The following is a 19,997-nucleotide window of genomic DNA, read 5'->3' on the forward strand; positions in this document are numbered from 1 at the left end:
AAAATAGTGAAATATTTTAAAATTTCAGCTAGACTCAAACCATTAGTTAAGAGTACCCATAGTAGAGGAGGAAGTCAAAAGAAGAAAATATGTTTTTCTATGGACACTTTTCCTTCTAATTCAAAATAGTATCAGGTATTATTGATTTTAAATACTGTAATTCTTCTGGCTTTTTCAAATACACACAGTGTTAAGGATATCAAAGATGACTAGATAATTTCCATAAAGTGGTGTTAATTAAGTGCATTTAATTTTCCTTTATAATTTTAAACTGTGTGTTAAACTGTTTCTTAGAGGTCTTCTTTTCCTTTCCTTAGAGGGTTTCCAACATTTTACTTTGTGCATATTCTTTATCCTCTGTCTTCTCATAAAAAATAATTCCATCAAGAATAGTTGTTTTATTGAGTTTTAAATATTAAGTAATACTTTTTGTCTGGTCAGAAATAATGCAGTCTGCCATTTTATTGAAAGTTTAAAGAAGTCATTTAGTTCAAAGTTCTCTCAACTCCCTTTCTCTTAAGAGAGATGTTGATACTTTTCAGTTCAAGAAAGGTCATCCCTCTGTCAGGAAATTTTTGTCAGAAATTCTTAGAGGAATTGTTTTGGCATTACATATAAAATCCTTAAAGCAAAGTATTTGATAGACAAAATAGGATTTTTTTTTTCCTTCTGGCTGTTTACGAGATATTGTTATATCAGCAAATAAACAGAAGCAGCATTTGGGAAGAGCAAAAACCTTAAACCACTTTTCTTTCTATGTTCATAAGGCCATGATGACAGGAGAGTGGGGATATATCATTTAAATCTGTGAAGAAATCTAAGCATTTTCGATCACAGAACAGAGCTGGAGAACAATTTACCTTTATTTAACCTGTTTTCCAAGTGTATTTAAAGCAAGATAGACTTCTCATGCCCTCCAGGTGTTTGATAACTAGGACTTGGCACACTCCACTGGCAAATTCAGATCCTGAACAGACCTGAGAAGAAAACCTAAAAACAGAAAAATCTAAGAAAATAAATATGTATTTTGCTATTAAAGTACTTAGTCTGCTTTAAAAATCAGAAAGAAAGTGTGGGCTTTTTCCTATTACCAAATATAATAAAGTATTCTGCTTAGATTTCATCTGTGTGATTTAATTTACTTTAGTGAAGTTGTTCTTATCTTCCAGTAGGGTACATTAGACTCAGTTTCAATTTGCTGTTTCTGAAAGTGCTGAACGTCCAAGATTTGTGGAGAATGAAGCAAGTCTGTTGTAATTTGAGAAGGGTGCCTCAGAGCCACACCCTAGAGAGTCATTACAGAGCAGAATCACTATGGTTTAATCCAAAGTAGACATAACATGGGGATGTCTGGGGGTTTCTCCTAATGAGTTGAAATGTGCAATTCTATGTTCTAGACTGCTGAAGGGTAAAAATTGTTATCAGACTTAACTGTCATCTTGGTGCTTACATGTGCTTAATATAGTTTGAACATTTCTGTAAAGAAACAATAATGATGGACAACAGGACTGAAATAGAACTTGGCTGGAACTTTGGAGCTGAGAGTGGCATTCACACCCACAGACAAAAGCCCTGGATCCTCTGACATTGCACGAGGAGAGTTCATGTCTCAGGAAAAAACTCGATAGACCTATTGAGCTGAATGGGCTTTCTTGTTTTACTCAATGCAACATAAATAAATTAGATGGCAATTTCCAGGCTTTTAGATTTATATTGAATACTGCAGGTGGATTTTTATTAATTTTATGAGATTACTTATGTTAGAATGATATCAAGGACAGGATAAGAACACCCTACAGGATTAGACCTCACTATTTGTTTGAAGAGCCTACTCTCTGCTGACATGGGTCTGAAATAAATCCTCAAATTGCTCAGCATTGTGGGATAATAGTCAGATCTTTATATGCCCCAGAAAGAGACACTTTGGCTTCTGGAAATAATGCTGGAGGAAGCTGACACGCACAGGAGAATTTACAGGCCCAAGTGATGGGGACAGATAAGCACAGTTTTTATGGATCTATATTTTGTACTCAGGCTTTTTATTTGTTTCATAGGTCTAAAACTTAATCTAGAACCCAGTGGAATTCACAGCATGTGAATGGAAATTTTGTGAGAAAAGATAAGTGTATTAAGCATCATAATAATTTGTGCCTCAGCAACCCTATCACAAATTAAATTTTCATATAAAATGTGGACAAATTCTAACCAACATAGTCCACATGTTACTACTATAAGCATAAACTCAGCAAATATTTTCTTCTGTTTATAAGACATTGGTCCTGTGTCTGCTCTCAAGGCAGGTCAAGCAACTCCTGTCCAATTCTGTTCCATCCAGTTTAAAACACTGAATGAATAAGTACTGGGAGAAAAAATGTCATACCAGGAAACTAGTTCAATTTGTTTTCCCTTTTTAAGCAATATAAGTGACAATATGAAAAAAGCTGAGCAAGCTTTGTGCTACTTCACTGCAATAGCTGCCATATGGTTTCCACACTCTTGCAGATTATTAGCAAATGCCAGAATTTCTAAGAATTGCTCCTCTGCTGCATGAAGTAACTACTGTGGCTTTTCTCTTAACGCTGGAAAAACATGCAAACAAGGCCCTGCAAGCAGGAAATAATGGGACTTCTTCAGCTGGTTACATTTATACTGTCAGACTCCAGTTAAAAATTCAGTATGACTGGGACAAACAAACTTTAATCGGCTTACTGGAAGCCTCAGTCACAATAGTGCCACTGTTCTCATCATTAGCATACCTTTGTTTTAAAGAGTCTGAAAGATTTTCTTTTTCTCCATGATATTCTCTCTTGCTAATACCTGAATCGGAGCAGTATGTGGCTGTGTGCCATATCTCATTTTTATGCCAAGCCTACACAATGTGCAGCATTCTGAAGCAAACACCTTTATCCTGGAACCCCACAAGTACTCGGTGGGATCTGCTGGCTTACTCAGCTCACAATTGTGTTTGAATTTGTCAGCAATTTTTGTCACAGTCTCAGGCAAGATATTACCTGCAGGAACTTTCCGGTTTCTCCTCTTTAGTGTTCCTTCTTTACATATCCTGAAAAAACCATCAAGGGCAATTTTTTCTGGGAAGGAAAGATCTCACAAACATTTAGACCTTCATTAGCCTCTTTACAGTTGGACTCAATGATTTTAAAGGTCTTCCAACCTAAGTGATTATTCTAGCAGTTTTGAACTTTTACATATTGAACATAGGGATTAGAAATAAATGGAGATTTTGACCTTAACACCTTGTCCAATAACATTAGCATTTCCATATATTGCTTGGAAATACCAAAAAATACTATATTCTATAACTACTTTTCTACAGCTCTCCTCATCAATGCATTGGGGCTAGCCTACATTCAACTAGTACTCCTCTGCCTCTCTAGTTTCATGCAGTGTCCTGAATCACTGCGATTGGGTTTCTAGGCACCACACAGAAACTGTACACTGGTAAAATTCAACTGTTTCTGTTACTCCAGTCATTTAGCTGTCCATGGCTTTTCATACAAACCTTTAATTAAGAGTTCTGCTGGATTCAGCTTTTCAAGGAAGCTCTATGAGGGATTACTGTTTTCTTCGTCCAGATTATGTTGTCATGAGTAAATTGTTAAAATCTCTTCATTGCTATCAAAGCTCAGATAGCCTTGCAAAGAGGCAGAACTCGAACTTTTCAGAATGGGGAAAGTCAGACTCAAATGTAGGTTATCTGTCTCCTCAGCTATGCTCTATTTTAACTGATGTTTCTAGGATTATGCTTTTAGACTTTACTAATATGCACTTTTTTAAAATGCTTGGGAGTTTTTAGGTCTTAAAAAAATATTCCCATTTTATTTCTGTGAGGTTTTATGATGTAATAAACCAGCCAGGTCAACAGTAATGCTGTCAGTCTAAATCTAGGAAGATTCTGTCTTAGCATCTTCTCTACTCTCTGGAGAGTTTTACTGAAGGAACTGAATGCTGTATTGACTTCTTTCCATCTTTACATTCATGGGGCACTCTTTTGTGCTTTCAGATTTGTTAAATTTTAGTAACTGTCATCACTGAAAGGAATTTCAATGAAATATATGAAAAGGGGCTTTTCCTGCAACTGATACTTTACTTTTTGCATTCCAAATTTCACAAGAGAGTTTGCTTGAATGACTGATGCATATACAATTGAAATTGTTTCAGAACAGCAAGTTGTGTTTCTTGAAATCATGTTTTTCCCTTTCCTTTTTCCCCAGTCTTCACCCATCGATTTTGCCTGAAATGTGTTATATCCATGGAAAAACATGTTCTAAGAATGAGAATTTATAACAACATATCAAGGACAGATTGAATGGAGTTCTGAGCAACCTGGTCAAGTACAAATTGTCCCTGGCCAAGGCACAGGGGTTAGAACTAAATGATCTTTAAGGTCCCTTTCAACCTAAAGCATTTTATGATAAGAAATGTATTACTCTATGTATTAATATTAGAATAATTCCTTTAGGTCTGTATGAAGAATTAAAACAGTTTTTGCTGTTCACTGCGAACTCACATAAAATTCTGCCTGTGATCAGTATGCAATTTTCTAACACAATTTCCTTTTTCATTGGACTTACCCGACATGAAATGCATTCAACAATCCAAGCTTCCAAATTCATGTGCAGTCTACATAGAAATTCCTGGCTTATCATAAAGTCCAGTCTTTTTTTTTTTTTTTTTTTCCCAGATGTGCATTGCTTCATTTTAGCCATCAACACATTGGTGAGCTGTCACTTAGGAGGAATCAGAAGTATCCCTGGAGAAGCCATTCCCACACTAAGGCTTGGAGGTGGTGCTCCCAGTGAACAGCACGGCCATCTAGTTGACATCAGCCCCCATCCGTCCTTCCCACATGGATGGGTGTGAAACCTCCAGGGCTGGCAGCACCACGAGATGCATCCCTTGGGGTAGGATCTGGGATGTGACAATTTCCAAAGCAAGCCCCACACCTAAGTTTCTTGTACGGCGATCCATATGTTCAGAGAAAATTCATCTCAATACTTTTAAAGAACAAAAATTTGGCATTCAGCTCATGGTAATTTTTAAATGTGTGAGCTTGTGTAGGCTTTTGTTTGGGTTTGTGGGTTTTTTTTGCCAATATTACTCTTCCCCCCCCCCCCCCCCCCCACCTAAAAGAGTGCTTTAACTGCCATAATACATATTTTTACCTGACTTTCTGACCTAACAATTTTAATGACTTATTCAGATCCCTCCATTTTTTGCTGTATCCTAGGCCTTGTTCAATGATTTTTTGTTCTTTTCAAACTATAATGACTGAAAAGTCAAATTCTGTCATTGCATAATCTACTAAAAAGATTTGCTCTTTCCGTGAGTTTTACCTGACCATTACTGCCATATATTCCTGCCAGTAGTATGGTAAATATAGCCTTTTTCTGGACTTGCCTAGGCCTGAGCTGCTTTTATCACCTTTTTATAATTCTCTGTTGGTCTAATTCCTAGCTTTAGTTACCCCCTGTGAATATATTTGACTGTAAAGGTCTGACACACCAGGTATTTCACTCTGCCTAAAGAGCAGTAGCCCCTTATGGCAAATAAAGTTGAGGGAGGCCATGGTGCAGTCTTCAAAGTTCAGTTTGAAGAAAGAAGCAGACCATGATAAGAAAGCATGTAAAGATAGTCCCAGCTGAATTCCAGCATGAAGCAGAAGTGATCCTGTACACACACTTAAACTGAAGCCCTGTTTGGAAACAACTCAGAATGCTGATGGTCTGACACCACTTCCATGCTTGATGCACATATCTAAAATCAACCCTGTGATGCAACAGATGTGAACAGTGAACACAACACCTAAGAAAAAAGGAGTTGTTAATTAAGTGTTGAATAACGATCTTAGTGACATCAATAGCCAGGGTTTTCAGTATCAATTTGGACTATAAATTAATATTCCGGTAGGAAGACAAGTCAGTTGGTTCTATTTTATTTAGACTGTTAAGATTATTATTATTAGGTTGAAAATAAATTCTTGGCTCTGTATGTACCTTTATGGGGTTTTTTTGGGCCATAACATTTCTTTGAGTATAACATGGATAACAGGCATTATCAACTCTTCTTGAAACTGAAAAGATCTACTTCATCTTTCATCTAATTTCTTTACATTTCACCCTTTCACTATTCCTGAAAACACAATTAGTCTGCAAGACTTGTCTATAGTAACTTCCTCCTACTGAATAATTACAATTCATTATATAGCACATCAGTACTAAAGGAGAAAACACTAGAAGAATATTTTGGACTGTAAAGCACTCACTAGTTTTGGTTTATGAAAAAACCACTGGAATGAAAACTAGGTTTTCTATGAGACCTGTAATGCCAATTCTATCTCATGTGATCTAATTTCTCATAATAGCATCATTTATATCTTCTATTAGTTAGAGACTTAAGTGGCAGCACCAGGCATCAAGTGCTGTTCTACCTGAATTATATCTTCCCCAACTATACCATTTGGAGTTTTAAAGGACAATGATGTTAAAAAATCTTTTTTTAAAAAATTTCATCCAAATGCAATGTTTGTTATAAATTCCACAGGTGTATACAAATAGGTTATTTTATTTTGACTCCTGTTCTTTAATTGTCCCAGCATTTGAAAATAAATAAATATATAAATTAAAATAATGTTTTAAAAAATTAAAGTCTATGCAGTTTTCATAAGGACAAAAGTTTAGGGGATAATGATTTTTAAAAGCAAACAAAGAATTTCAGATATGAAACATGGTTCTATCCCTTTGTCATCCACAAGTCAAAAAGCCAGTATGTGTAGCTCTTGAGAATGCTAAAACATTTTCTTAAAACTTTCTTTCACAAAACAACCTTCTAGATGCTTGAAAATATTTGCTGTTGGGTTCCTAAGGCTCCTGAGTAGCACGAATTCAGTCTCATATTTCAGGAAGGAGCCACTAACAAGCGGTTTGTCATACACTGCAAACCCTTCCTTTTGGAAGCGCTTTTTGCAAGAACTTCTCTAGGCATTTGTAATTACTGTCATGATGAATGATGTGTCATCTTCTTCCTTCTCCCCACTTTGCTGGAGAACTGTCCTAAAATTCTCAGCACTGTACCACAGCTAGAAACAGTGTAGTAGTTCTCAATAATTTTCAATGCAATAATTATTTACCTATATACCCACCTACCTTTTGGCCCTGCCTCTGAAAAGAAAGATAGGCAGAAGGTAGGGATGGGATGCAAAGAGGGGTGGACTGCTCAAGATCTTTTTATGCTGTTGAAGATGAAATTGAGATTCTGCATTTTCAGTTCTTTGTAATTTACAAAAAACTAGCAACTATAAATTTGCAGGAGAAAGACAACTGTTTTCCTGAAAAAAAAAAAAAAAGCTTCTACAACAAAATACTTTTGTCCTCTAAATTTACCTCACTCTTGCATAGAAGTAAAAATTTCTGCAAACCCTGAAACTAATCGGTAGCTAAAAATTATTTAGCCAGTGCCCCAGAATTCAATCCAACTGAAGTCATCTGCCTCACAACTTTTTGGTTCCAGGTATCATAGTCAAAACCACTTAAAACTCACCTTTTCTGGAATGAACAAAAAAGCAACAAAGACAAAAGACCCCCAGTGAAATCAGACAGATCTTTTGCAAAAAAGTAGTTACAAAGCAGAAAAGTTGCCTGACAGATTAACTTTCAAATCTCCTTCACCATGAGGAAATTAGGAACTAGGATAGTTCTCTTAATCTATTGTTGGTGAATTGAATTTGAGGTGATTTTTCTTCTGACTAATACAGTAGTGTTCAAACTTTATTTGTACAAGTGACAAGTGGGAAATCTGTTTAACAGAAGGTGCCCGAGTTCTCAGAAACTCTTCAGGATTTGTGGAGTATCAAAGAGGAGGGTTAAATCAGGACATTCAGATATGAAACATGCTGCAGATGCTAGCTGTAATGACATCCTGCAAACTTGTCTCTCAGATGATTCCTTTAGATAAAAGTAAATGTGTATATATATATATATTTTAAAGTAACATTTGTAATAACCTCTTTCTTGTTCACAATCGTACATTTTATTCTGTATGATCCTAACTCCTTTCTTTCTCCTGCTCTCAGAGACTTCTGTTTCACCAGCAATTTTCCGGAGTACTGTCTTTAAAGAAAAATCAAAAAATGTTACAAACCGTTACTTGCCTAACACATTCCTGATATTTTGAAAATATGGTTAATCCTAATTTCATGAAACTGATTCCAGACAATTTCAGAATCCGAAGACCTTTTTGTGATAAATGCACATTTTCCTTTCTGATCTGATTAATCTGTTTATATAATCCTTTTGGATCACAACTTCAGACCTATTTTTTCAATAGGTATTCAAAATAATGCTATAGATCAGATCTCTAGTTCAGAAAACCCCTACATTCTAATCAGAAGATGGAAAAGGTTTCTCTATTTTCCCCTGTTTTATTAATAATGACTACAGTCTGCTATTAAAGCAATACACGGTATTAGATTAATCGTTGCTATGAGTCTGTAAGAGATCTTACAACTACTAGAACACAAGATAAACTCACTTCAGCCTTCCCCCATTAGTGTGGGTAGCCTAAACCATGATACCATATATGAACTTTTGTGGCATCAAAAATAAGCATATCATATCATTATGCTACTAAAGTCATACTGTATTAAACCATCTCAAATTTGAATTTTCACTAAGAATTTTGGCTTTTTTAGCAAAGTATTTGCTAATTTTTGCTTACTGTCTTTGAACAGGGCAATGGGGAGGGGAAGTATCAGACCTGTTTTCTCACAAAATCTTTCTATTTCTCAGAAATTATTTCAAACGTAAGCAGCCTTATTTAGTATGATCAAAATATGAAAAGAGCCTTTGTCATTGACCAAAAAAAAAACCCAACCAAACCAAAACAAACAAACACAAAGAAAATTATTACTCTGCCTTACTGACTCCATTTATTCATAAAATACTTTATTGTCCTGTTAGGATGCCAGTGGGATGCTTCATAAATGATCATTTACATAAGTATTCCCCTACCTATCATTATGATTAGCAGTACCAGTTGTTAAGGGTCTCTTCTTTTAAGGCTAATGCAAATGCTTTGCTCCATAGGAAAAATTTGTTGATAACATTCCTAGAGCAGGGCATAGCTAAAAGATATTTTTCCCCTTAGACAGTTTTCAAGGTTTGATTTTTTTAGAAGACATGCAAAGAAATATTTTATCAAAGCACTTCAGGATTCATTTTAGTCCAGCCTCATATTTGCACCTGCAGTTTGAGTGCAGGCATTGTTATCCTTCACTCAGATGTAAAAGCTGACCACCAAGTGAGGGAATCCTTTACTTTTGGCAACTGAACATGGACTGGAGCAGCTGCGAGGCAGTAAATGAGCAATTGCAACGGGACTGCTTGAGACAACAGCTCCTAGCTTTACTCAGAACTAAGAAAAAACAAATATTTGGACTAAGATCTTCTGTGGCTATGTGGAAATCCTTGACTATTTCTTTTATCTTTGTTGAGTTTTCAACTACTATCTAGAACCAAGAAGCATTTTTTCTGCTGAAACCAATGAATTTTCATTGAATGTTTGAATCTGAAAAGATAGGTGTTTATTTTATACATTCACATTTTTCCTAATTAAAATCATTCTCTATGGTATTTTATATGTATAAATAGTTCACTTGTTACTGACAAGGATAATTAAATTTATATCCATTGTTTCTATTACACAAAGAATGTGGATTTGAAAATTTAACTGTTTAGTTTTTTTCTCTTGGTAAATCAAGTAACTTTTGAAGAAAGTAAAGCTATAAGGACATGCTGGGACTGCAAGCTAGACAGAATTTTGTGACTGATCTGTCTGAAACTTAAAATTTATTAAAGATAAACTAGCATTCATTTATATATTGGTGGCAATGAATTTCTTTCAGCAAAAATCATCAATTAACATGTAGAAAAAAAAACAAAACAAAAGAATTATTTTCGTTCCAAAACTCCACTTTGCTCTTCCTTTCACCATGGTTTGTTAGTTCTGGTTCCTATTCCCAGCTCTTCTTTCCAAATCTGCTTATCCACATCTGTGATATGTTTGTTTCCTGAGGATGTGCCTGCCCAGCTGAAGTTCTTCAGGTACTTTCAAAAAGACGAGGACTCCTTTCTGTCCAGGATAAAAGTTTGTTCCACAGATTTGGTTTAATCTCCAAGAACAGGCTATACCACAAGTCCTGAAAGATTTCCTGCCCTGAACTCGGTCTGGCTGCTCTTTTTCTGATCAGCTGTTATGCAAGAAACAAATATACAGCTACAGATGAGTTACAAAGACCCTTTCTGTCGCAGCAGGATGTTAAAGTAATTGCATGATGAATTTCATGTCTTTGCTTTAGAGAGAAAAATGAATCATTTGCTAGAACTGGAAACTTCAAGTGTGTTTAAAATGTGCAGTAAGGTCTGTAGTGATGGATGGATGTCTATATAGGCTGCTGACTTTAATGGCATATGGTGCTCCTACTAGTTCTGAAAAGAGGTTTAGATGAGATATTGTGAAATAGAATTAGTCAGTTTTTGCATTAACCTTATACCTTAAACTTTGTGCACCTTCTGGAGGTTCCCAGATTGTTTATCTTGCTTTATGTAACTTAAACTGGAAACTGGCAGTGATGAAATATGGACAGGTTGTTCTTAGAAGTCTTTCTGTTTCCAAATGCTTTCAAAAGGTGTGGCAAACTCTTTAAAAGTACAGCAGTCACACTATTGACAGCTTGGTGTTTTAGAAAAGAGTCTGCGATGGTAGTTGGCAACCTCTTCAAGCAATGGGAGATTTAAAAAAAAGGAGAGCAATAGCAGTAATGGAATTATTTGGTGTGTTGCTCATCCAAGCTTATCAAAAAATGGATACTTTGGTGGTGCTAGAAGTTATTTAGGAGTAGAGTCAGTTGAATGCTTCGTTGTGGATGAGAGAACATAATTATCTGGCTTGTAATAGCTAAAGAGATATCTGAGAAACCAAAAACACTGAAAAAGTTCATTTTCTCTTGTTCTCTAAATGTTTATGTCAGTTTGGTGATAAATTATATGTCTTGGTTGAATTCAGCTGTGATGAGGTTCTTTCTATTGGAAAACATTCTAACATGTTTGTTTTGATATGCAATTTTATATCAGACTCTTTGGTATAGCAGTAGTCCACTCAAAAGCATCATGTAGGTGTGGAATGATGTTATGTAAAATGCTATTTTTCAACTAACAGTTATTGTTCATGCACCTGGACATAATGTCCTATTTATACTATCTATAGTTCCCCAGAGAGTTGTTTGTTTGGTTTTTTTTGTGGTCTAGGGATACTTCGTCTTGAGTGAGCATATCCTAGCTGGGAGCCTGCTGAAGATCCAGCCATAGCTGGGGGCAAATTAGAGTCACAAATAAGATGCAGAAGGGTGAAATCTGCAGCAAAGGTGATGATAGGCCTGTTCATCTTGGAAGTGGCACACGGGATCACAGAGGGGATCTTTGCAGAAAACTCTGGAACTCTGCACTGTTCTGACAATATCTGCAATTAAATTAAAATATTAAATTTTATAATGGAAAGAATAAACACGATGCCTATGAATATATTCTTTGGAAAATAGAGGGGAGAAAAGGTTTTTTTAGTTTCTATGTTTTAAAAGGATGTAAAGAAATAAAGAAAAAATGGACAAAACTGCATTTAAATAGGTTACAAAATTCAAAATAAAACATATAAACTTTGATAAATATAATGAAAATGAGGAAAAGCACAGAGTAGTTATATAGTGCGATCAAGAGCACACGCAATCTGCATCAAATCCAAACAATTATTATTTTGCATTAACCCACTGATCGGACGAAACGGGGCTTACAGAGAAACGAATTAGAAATTTTGCTATATAACTAGTTAGAAAAGACATTTTCATTAGGGGAAAAAATGCAGTCATAAAACTGTTTTGTAAAAGCTGCTGAGATCTCTTTTGTGTAAAACTTGAGAGTTGAACTCCAAGTTGGACCCTGAAGCAGGACAGCATAATGATAAAAATTGAATGTTTATATTGTGGTTTGAGAGAAAAGTAACTTTTTTGATTTTCTTAGTTTTGTATATTAACAGTTGAAAGGGGATGTGTATTCTCCTAAGTTTCAAAAGTAGAAAGTTAGAGGTGATTAGGGTAAAGAACAACAGTGATGGAGAAGCTAGCAGTTATATAGTCTGCACAAGCACATTTAGGCTGAACACTGGAAGTCTGTGGGGAAGGTGGTGAAATGACTTTGTGGCTGGAGTTATGAGAGAGCAAGGGTTAAATATTTCGAGTGGGAACGTTTTTGGAATTAATTATGAAATTTGTTTGCCACATCCGATGGACTGGGTTGAAGCATCAGAACTGTAACACTGGATGAATGCAAGTGTTTTCTGTGTTGCTTTGGAGGCTAATCAGACTCTTTAACATCTAAAGATAAACTAGTTTCCTAAGAATTTTGCCAATATTATATATTTTCCACCAGTTTACAAGATTTTGAAATTTTTTGTATCCCACAAACAATTATTATCATCATATTTGTGAATTTGGTCCATTCTTAAGGTAAGAAAGTGTCCATTTCTGCCTTTTTTTTTTCTTTTTTTTCCCCACCTGGAATCATCTCTGTATAGCCACGGTCAGGAAGAAATGAGCTGAATTCCTTTCATTGTGATTCTTCCTTTGAAAGTCTCTAGATAGGACAGACATTTACTTATATTCTACTGAAAACACTTAGACTTTTGTACTGAGAATGGTCTCTCCTTCCAGAATATTGATATACTTCCTTTTAAGAGTGGAGGTTGCAGCATTTCTTGTTTCTAAAGAAAGTGTTTCAATTTCACAGAAAAAAATGCATATTTCCAAGAGAATATATTCTAAGAATTCTTTAAAATTCCACTTAAAGATATGCCCCTGAATCACAGCAGGCCAAAAACAGTCATAAAGCTGCATTTCAAATTACAAGGAGAAGAAAAAATTAAAATTGAAAGTAAACTCCAGGTCCATTATATATACAGAGTACATTCTTTGCAGACAAGTGCTCTAGTTCCTATGGAAGAAAAAAAAAAGAGCGCCTCGGATGATAATATCTCTTATGTAAAGCATGCACTCAACCTTTTGTTAAAGAACTTGAGGCAGTGTCATGATAATTTTCCCATATTGCATTATTGTATTTGAAATGTTTGTCAGGCATATATATGAGAATCAAGACTTGAATAAGACTGTTTGTTTATAATTACATAATATAAAATGCATTTTAAATATTTTCAGAATAGAAGAGCTTGAAGTTTCTGTGCTCTGTGTCTTTCTTTTTTAAATAAATCCTCTCATGGATAAGAGTGTTGATTACAATAGTAGGGCAAAGTAAAATGATGAAAGCATTCACTGGCAAAAAGTGAAGTTAATAACAAGTCAAATAATTGTGTTCTTTGACAGATATTCCAGTCCATAAGTGTGTAATGGGTGGTTTGTTTGTTTTGGGTTTTTTTGTTTTTTTTTTTTTACCTTTGCAATATCAAACAAGAATGATTAAGATCTACCCAGTAGGGCCCAGAATGAGCTATTTTCCATAGTGGTGACTAGTCAGCCTCATAGCTCTGCCTATTTAAACTCTATGATGGAAGTTCAGAAACCAGGCTCCAGCAAAAATACCTAATTTTGAGTGGCACAATATCCAAATAGATTTTGTCCCAACTAAGAATGCTGAAAGGATTTGCAATCATTTAAACTGTTATATAGAGCTGATATTATGGCACAGGTGGATCTTCGTGCAACATGAGGGTTTTGTATGTTTGCTGGTTTTTATGGTATACGGTTATGTTTAAATGTTTTTGAATGTTTCTAAGAACTCAATCCAAGAAAATTATGGATGTATTCTGACCTTTCTGCACTTTACAGTGGCATTTCAATAGCAGAGGGACAAAACCAAATTGCCACAGAAAAGGAGATGGCAAGATTGAAAGGTTCATGAGTGTTCGTGCGTGTTTTTTAAATGATGAAAACATAATTATATGCACTTACCCTTTAATTGCAAACAGATTAGGATATGAGCTCTAGGAAATGGTATAGGGGTCTTTGTTCCTCGTGTGTGCATGAAGAACATGTTGAATATCAGAATAGTACATAGTCATATTGTATAGTGCCCACTTGCTGCTGCTATTTAAATGTAGATGCTATACATTAAAACAGCAGTTGCTGGATGTTTTCTACAGTAAGAACCAGTCTTCTCACTTTTCAAACTTGAAACCACAGAATAGCTGCAGAATAATTCAAAGAGCTGTCATCAGCAGAACAGGACAGGGCTTGTACTTCATCAGTGGGTAGGTAGCTGCACCAAAAGCCTTTATCTGCTAGAAAAAAATACTAATTTGTGTAAACCATCTCTTTTTGCAGAACGCATTGGGTTGTACAAAAAATATTGTGTTTTGGGGAGGCCAAATGTGCAAAGAGGGGGTTGTGATTAAGTCAGACTTAAAGCATTTATTTGGAAACCAGAATATGGTTCTGATTTTTTAATTTTTTTTTTCCTTTTTGGCCAACATGTGGTTTTGAACCCTCGGGACACCAAATGAGTGCTCAAACTGTGTTATAACTTTTTCTTATTTTATGTCTTTTCCTCAGAAGTGCAAAGTTACCATATTTATTCTAATGTGAGATGAGCACTTTGCTGTTTTCTCATGAAACTATACTTCTGTCCTCCAGGAAGCCCCGGAAGACAGTGAAAGATTGGTATCTCAAAACTCTCAAAATAATCCACATTATTGCTGGCAGCTCTGACAAAAAGAATGCTATTAGTTGAGCCCCACAGGACATGTTAGTAGGCCAACCAGTCCCATACTATGAACATATTTATTATCATCATTGGTTTTGATATTATGAAATGGACAGTTCCAAAGGGCATTGGTTCTGTTTCTGCAAATAGAAGCTCCAACGTTAAGGCTTTGCCCAGTGCACAAAGGTAAAGATCTGTGTGATTTCTGAACAGTTAAGAAATGTGTTAAAGAAATGTATTAAACAGTTAAAGAAACTTGGTTTAAAGTAAAATAATTCTACCAAACACTCGGCTCTTTGGATCCAGGTTTATGTTGGTCACTTTTCAAAAAATAATAGGGCTCTCAGTTAATTTAAAAAGGGCTCTCAGTTAATTTAAAAAACCCTTAATTACAATAATTTTATTACTTCCGAAGTCTTTTAGCTATTACTAATTCTTTCTTTGCTTGGTTTGATTAGAGGGTCAAATTCTACTTAGCTAGGTTTTGCTTGATCAGAGTAAAGATTTTACTAATGAAATAAAGAAATAACACCTTTTAATTCTGATTATAACATAAAGGAAAAAAAAATCTTCTGAGTAGCCAAAATCTTTACTCCATAATGTTAGCTGGTAATGCCACAAGAACTCATTAGATCAATGGATTAGAAGAGACTAAAATGTTTATTTGCAAAGTCTAATCACTTCTGATCCACTATTGAAACAAGAAATGGAAATTCAAGGCTATAAGGACCTTCTGTGGGGGGGAAAAAAACCCAAACCAAACATAAATACTCAAAACACACCCCTCTACAAGAAAACAAACAAACCACCCTGAGTTTAACAAGTCTGTTATAATTAAGAAGTACATCACATACACACAGAAATTTGCTAAGGATTTATGAAAACATTGGACTTTTCAGTCTTACCTACTTCTTAAGCCTCTAAAATATTAACAGATATTTTGCTTTTAGCACTGTACCTGAAGTTCTATCACATTTTCAGTACTAAAGTATGACTTAGTTGGAAAAGAGGGCCATGTACTGGCATTGCAAAAGTAATCACAAATGCCATTCTTGGGCTATTTATAAACATTTTTATCTATGGAAATGTAGGTGTTTCCTTTTGACTTGCCTCTATTGTTTATGACTAATCGATACATCAGAGATGCTAGTGCATATTTAACTCTTCTTAGCCACTAGGGAGTTAGGTAATCTTTTCTTATACATGGAAATAGTTCTATCATGCAGAAGATTTTTGAAATATGTGGTTTGTACAAATGCCATTAAGGAAAGAAGAGTTTATGTAATTTCCTAAGAGCCTTTTTAGATTTTTCGGATATATTTGTGAAGTAATTATAGCCTGATTGCAGTTACTAATATATGTCATAGTATAATGGTACTAAATCATTTTGATGAACAAGACTCAATGTTATAGATACAACTAAAATTTGAAGTTTAGCAAAGGAGACATCCACTAGGGGATCATAAGTATCATTCAGTGTAACAATTCTCCTCCGCTCTGCTGTATTTTCATTATTCTTCCTTTGAATCCTGTCATCAGAACCACCTTCCTTTCAGCTGAGTGAGAACTGATGCCTCTGCCATTGGAGTCTGTCTCTCTTATCCAGCCAGAAGGATCACTTTTAAGTTTCATGAGGTAAGAGGTAGTCCCTCTCCCTATGAAGTGAGCTGTCAGTTTTAGCCCCTGCTGACTGAGGAGCAGAGAACTGAGATCACAATAGTACTTCTGATATGCTTGGATGTCAGGAAGAGATTCATTAGAACTAAAATGCCATTCCTAAAAGCATAGCCTAGTGCAGCAGTTGCATCTGTTCTATGCTAGTCCTGTGCTTTCACTCCTTGGGGTAGCTAGATCACATTTCCAACAGCAAAAAGGCTTTAGCTTTCTTATGTAGACTAGGCAGACATTGTGAGGATAAGTCATGAAAATTGGTGGAACAATAAATCAGTATAATTTGCTGTATCTAAGTGAGGTTAGAATTAATGCACTGATGCTCCTTGGTACTTTTGTCTTGGTGGTTTTTGATAGGCTTGATTGAGCACAAGGGTTTCTTGCAGCTTTCAGAGTTTGCTAACAAAATTAGAGACACAATGAAGACTTCATTTGATTTCCTTTAAACTGTTCAAATATGTCACTAAAATACTAATCTTTTCATTAAAAAAACCTAACGAATCAGATTATATGTGATGTATCTTAGGAGAATTTATAGATGCCATGTAAACTTCATTTTTACTATATTTTAATTTCTAAAGGATTTATAGCAGGATAGAATTTAGTTCTGAGACTTAATAAGACTGTCTCTTCTTACTAAATGCCAAAATAATGTAGCAACAGGATAGAAAATAAAACCTATTTTAGTTTTGTACCCACACAATATTATGAAGTATTTTAGGCTATTCTGTTTTTAGCAGTGGAGTGTTGAGGTGCCTACTAATTCTTCCTGCATTTAAGGAATAGCCATTTAAGTCAGTTAGGTACTGTGGTTTCAAGACTTTGGTTTTCCATGTCTTACCTTGTAAAATCAGGCTAATAGTCTCACAGATATGACAGAAAGAGAAATCCATTGTTGATCATGAAGTTGTGGCACCTTTGGATTGGGCATTTATTAATATCTTAAATGTGCTTATAAGTGTTGTGGCGAACACCAAACTTTTCACTGGAGTTTTGCATGGCTTTTAAATGAGGAAAGTTTGAAGACTGCAAACAGTAACCTTGCTCCTGTACACTAGGGAATTGCTGATTATGCTATATATGTAGCTGCAAAACAGCAATACATCAAATAACCTTATGAGAGTCTGCCTCAGCACAAAATATTTCATTTCTTTATAGTGAAGGGGTGAAACAAGTTTGTAGCAGTTTTGGGGACACAACATCTTGGGAAAAACAGGAGTATGAGAAACCATTGGCAGGCTGAAATTGTTCAAACACAGCTGTCTTTGCTAGAGTTCTGAAAGGGATGCTACACCTGTGAATTGTAAAATTCGCTGCTGATGTTGCTATCAAGACACCTGCTCAGGCATAAAAATAATTGTGAATAAATGAACCTTGGGAATTTAGTATTCTCTGCTGTAATCCACTTATTTCTTTCTCAATGAATTAATTATAGCACCTGGAATCAGTTATTTTCCAGTCACTAGGAAGTTACAGCAATATTTTCTTCCCCAGAGTTTTTGTAATATTATATTGTATCTTGTTCAACATATTTTTTATATTTATGCTTTTTGAATTTTTATGATTATGGTTTCACCATTTAATGAACATGAAATTCTCCTAAAAAAGAGGAGAATCTACCGTGTAATCCTTGTTACAAAAAGATTATTCAGCTTCTTGAAGCCTGAAGGAGTGTGCTAAGGGCCCTAGGAATGAGAATCGCCAGCTTAACAGTTTGAGAGGTATTTGCTAGTTGATGTCAAACACTAACAGATTCTCTTCCTGTACCTATGTCTCACTCTCTGCTTTTTCTATTGCAGGCAGTCTAAAATGCTCTACAGAGACAACTGCTTGACTTTATCACAGTAATCCTTTACTTCAGGGCTTACGATCAGGATAGACATTTTTATTGCTTTTTTATCTGGTAGACACTGGATGTCATAGTATGATGAGAACAAATTGTTGTAGAAATGAGAGTTCTTCCCTTAGGCTTATACAACTTGGGATATTTGTGAATATTGGCAGGTTTTATTTACATTCTGATTTCATGTAGATGTTTTTAGAAAACTTCTAGTATTTTCTATAGACATGATAAAAATTAGCTTCATACAATTTCTTTTAATTTCCACTTATTCTTACTCATGTTCATTTGAAACACAGACCATATTCAAGTGAATAAGACTGATAACTTTTCATGCTGTCAATTCTGACCAACACCAGTGTAAGCAAACAAAGTTAAATTACAGCTCAGTAAGGTAGGGTCTTTTGTGCTCTTGAACAAAAAGCTATTAAATTTAGGAGTTAGTACTCTCGGAGCCTTTTTTCTAACCTGTCGATTCCTGTTTGCTTAAACTAAAGTAGCTTTGTGCTGAGAATTGCCTCTAAGTAAGAGGTGGAGTGAGAATTCTGAAAGGGAGTTTTTAATCAAAGATGTTACGTGAATGGTACTTTCAGATAATGCTAAGTACCTGCTTTCTAGAAGTCATGCTCAGGTTGGGAATCCAAAAGTGAAATTGTAGGCAGGTTAAAATTATATTTACTTTCATTCGGATCTGAATGCTCTCACTGACGTTTATTTGCTGCTGTTTTTCCACAGTGCTGATAAAGGTTGTCATTGAATAAATTTCTAAAGAGATGCAATTGGCCTGATTTAAAGATCTTATGCATAGCACAGGACCTTTATTGATGTCCTGCATCATTGCTGCAGGAAATTATGTTGTATTAGATCTCTAATAAAACAACTTCTATTTTTAGATTACTCTGGAAGGTTCTCCAGAGTCCTTTGTGGCTAATTAATTCTTTTCCTAGATCTACAAAATTGTGGTGGGTTAATCTTGGCTGACTGTCAGGCCCCCAACCAGGTGCTTTCTTGCTCACTCTCATCAGCAAGACAGGATCAGAAAAGAAGGTCAAAAAGCTCAGGGGTCAGGATAAAGACAAGTAAATCACCTGCTAATTACCATCACAGGCAAAATAAACTTGACTAGGGAAGATTAATTGCCAATTAAAAATAAAATAGGAGAGTGAGAAACAAAGACAAAAGTAAAACCACTTTGCCCTCATCCCTCCCTTCTTCTCGGGATCAAATTCACTCATAGTGCTTTTACATCCTCTCCCACCAAACATCAGTGTGGCTGTCTGCTCTGTGTTCCTGTCCATGGGTTGCAGTTGGATAAGCACCTGGATACTGTCTACATGGGCTGCAGGTTGATCTCTCTTCTGGTGGCTGGAGAACCTCCTCCCACTCCTACACTGACATTGGTGTCTGCAGGGCTTTTCTGCTCATGTTTTTTCCACTCTCCATCTCATAACTGGCATGCAGTGCTTTTTGCCCTTTCCTAAATGCATTATCACAAGGGATCAGTGTTGTTGATAGGCTCAGCTTTGGACAGCAGTGAAGCTGGCTGGGACTGATTCTGTCTGAGGGTGGCTCCTGTTCTCCTGTCACACAAGGCACCCTGGCAGGTCCCCACAATCATAAACTTGTCACCTAATCCATTAATAACTTCTACTGAGTAGTATAAGGCTTTTCTTTATCTGCTTTCTAATGTGACACTTTCCCTGTGGAGC

The sequence above is a fragment of the Sturnus vulgaris genome, chromosome 4 (assembly GCF_052056855.1).
Source record: "Sturnus vulgaris isolate bStuVul1 chromosome 4, bStuVul1.hap1, whole genome shotgun sequence".
Lineage (NCBI taxonomy): Eukaryota > Metazoa > Chordata > Aves > Passeriformes > Sturnidae > Sturnus > Sturnus vulgaris.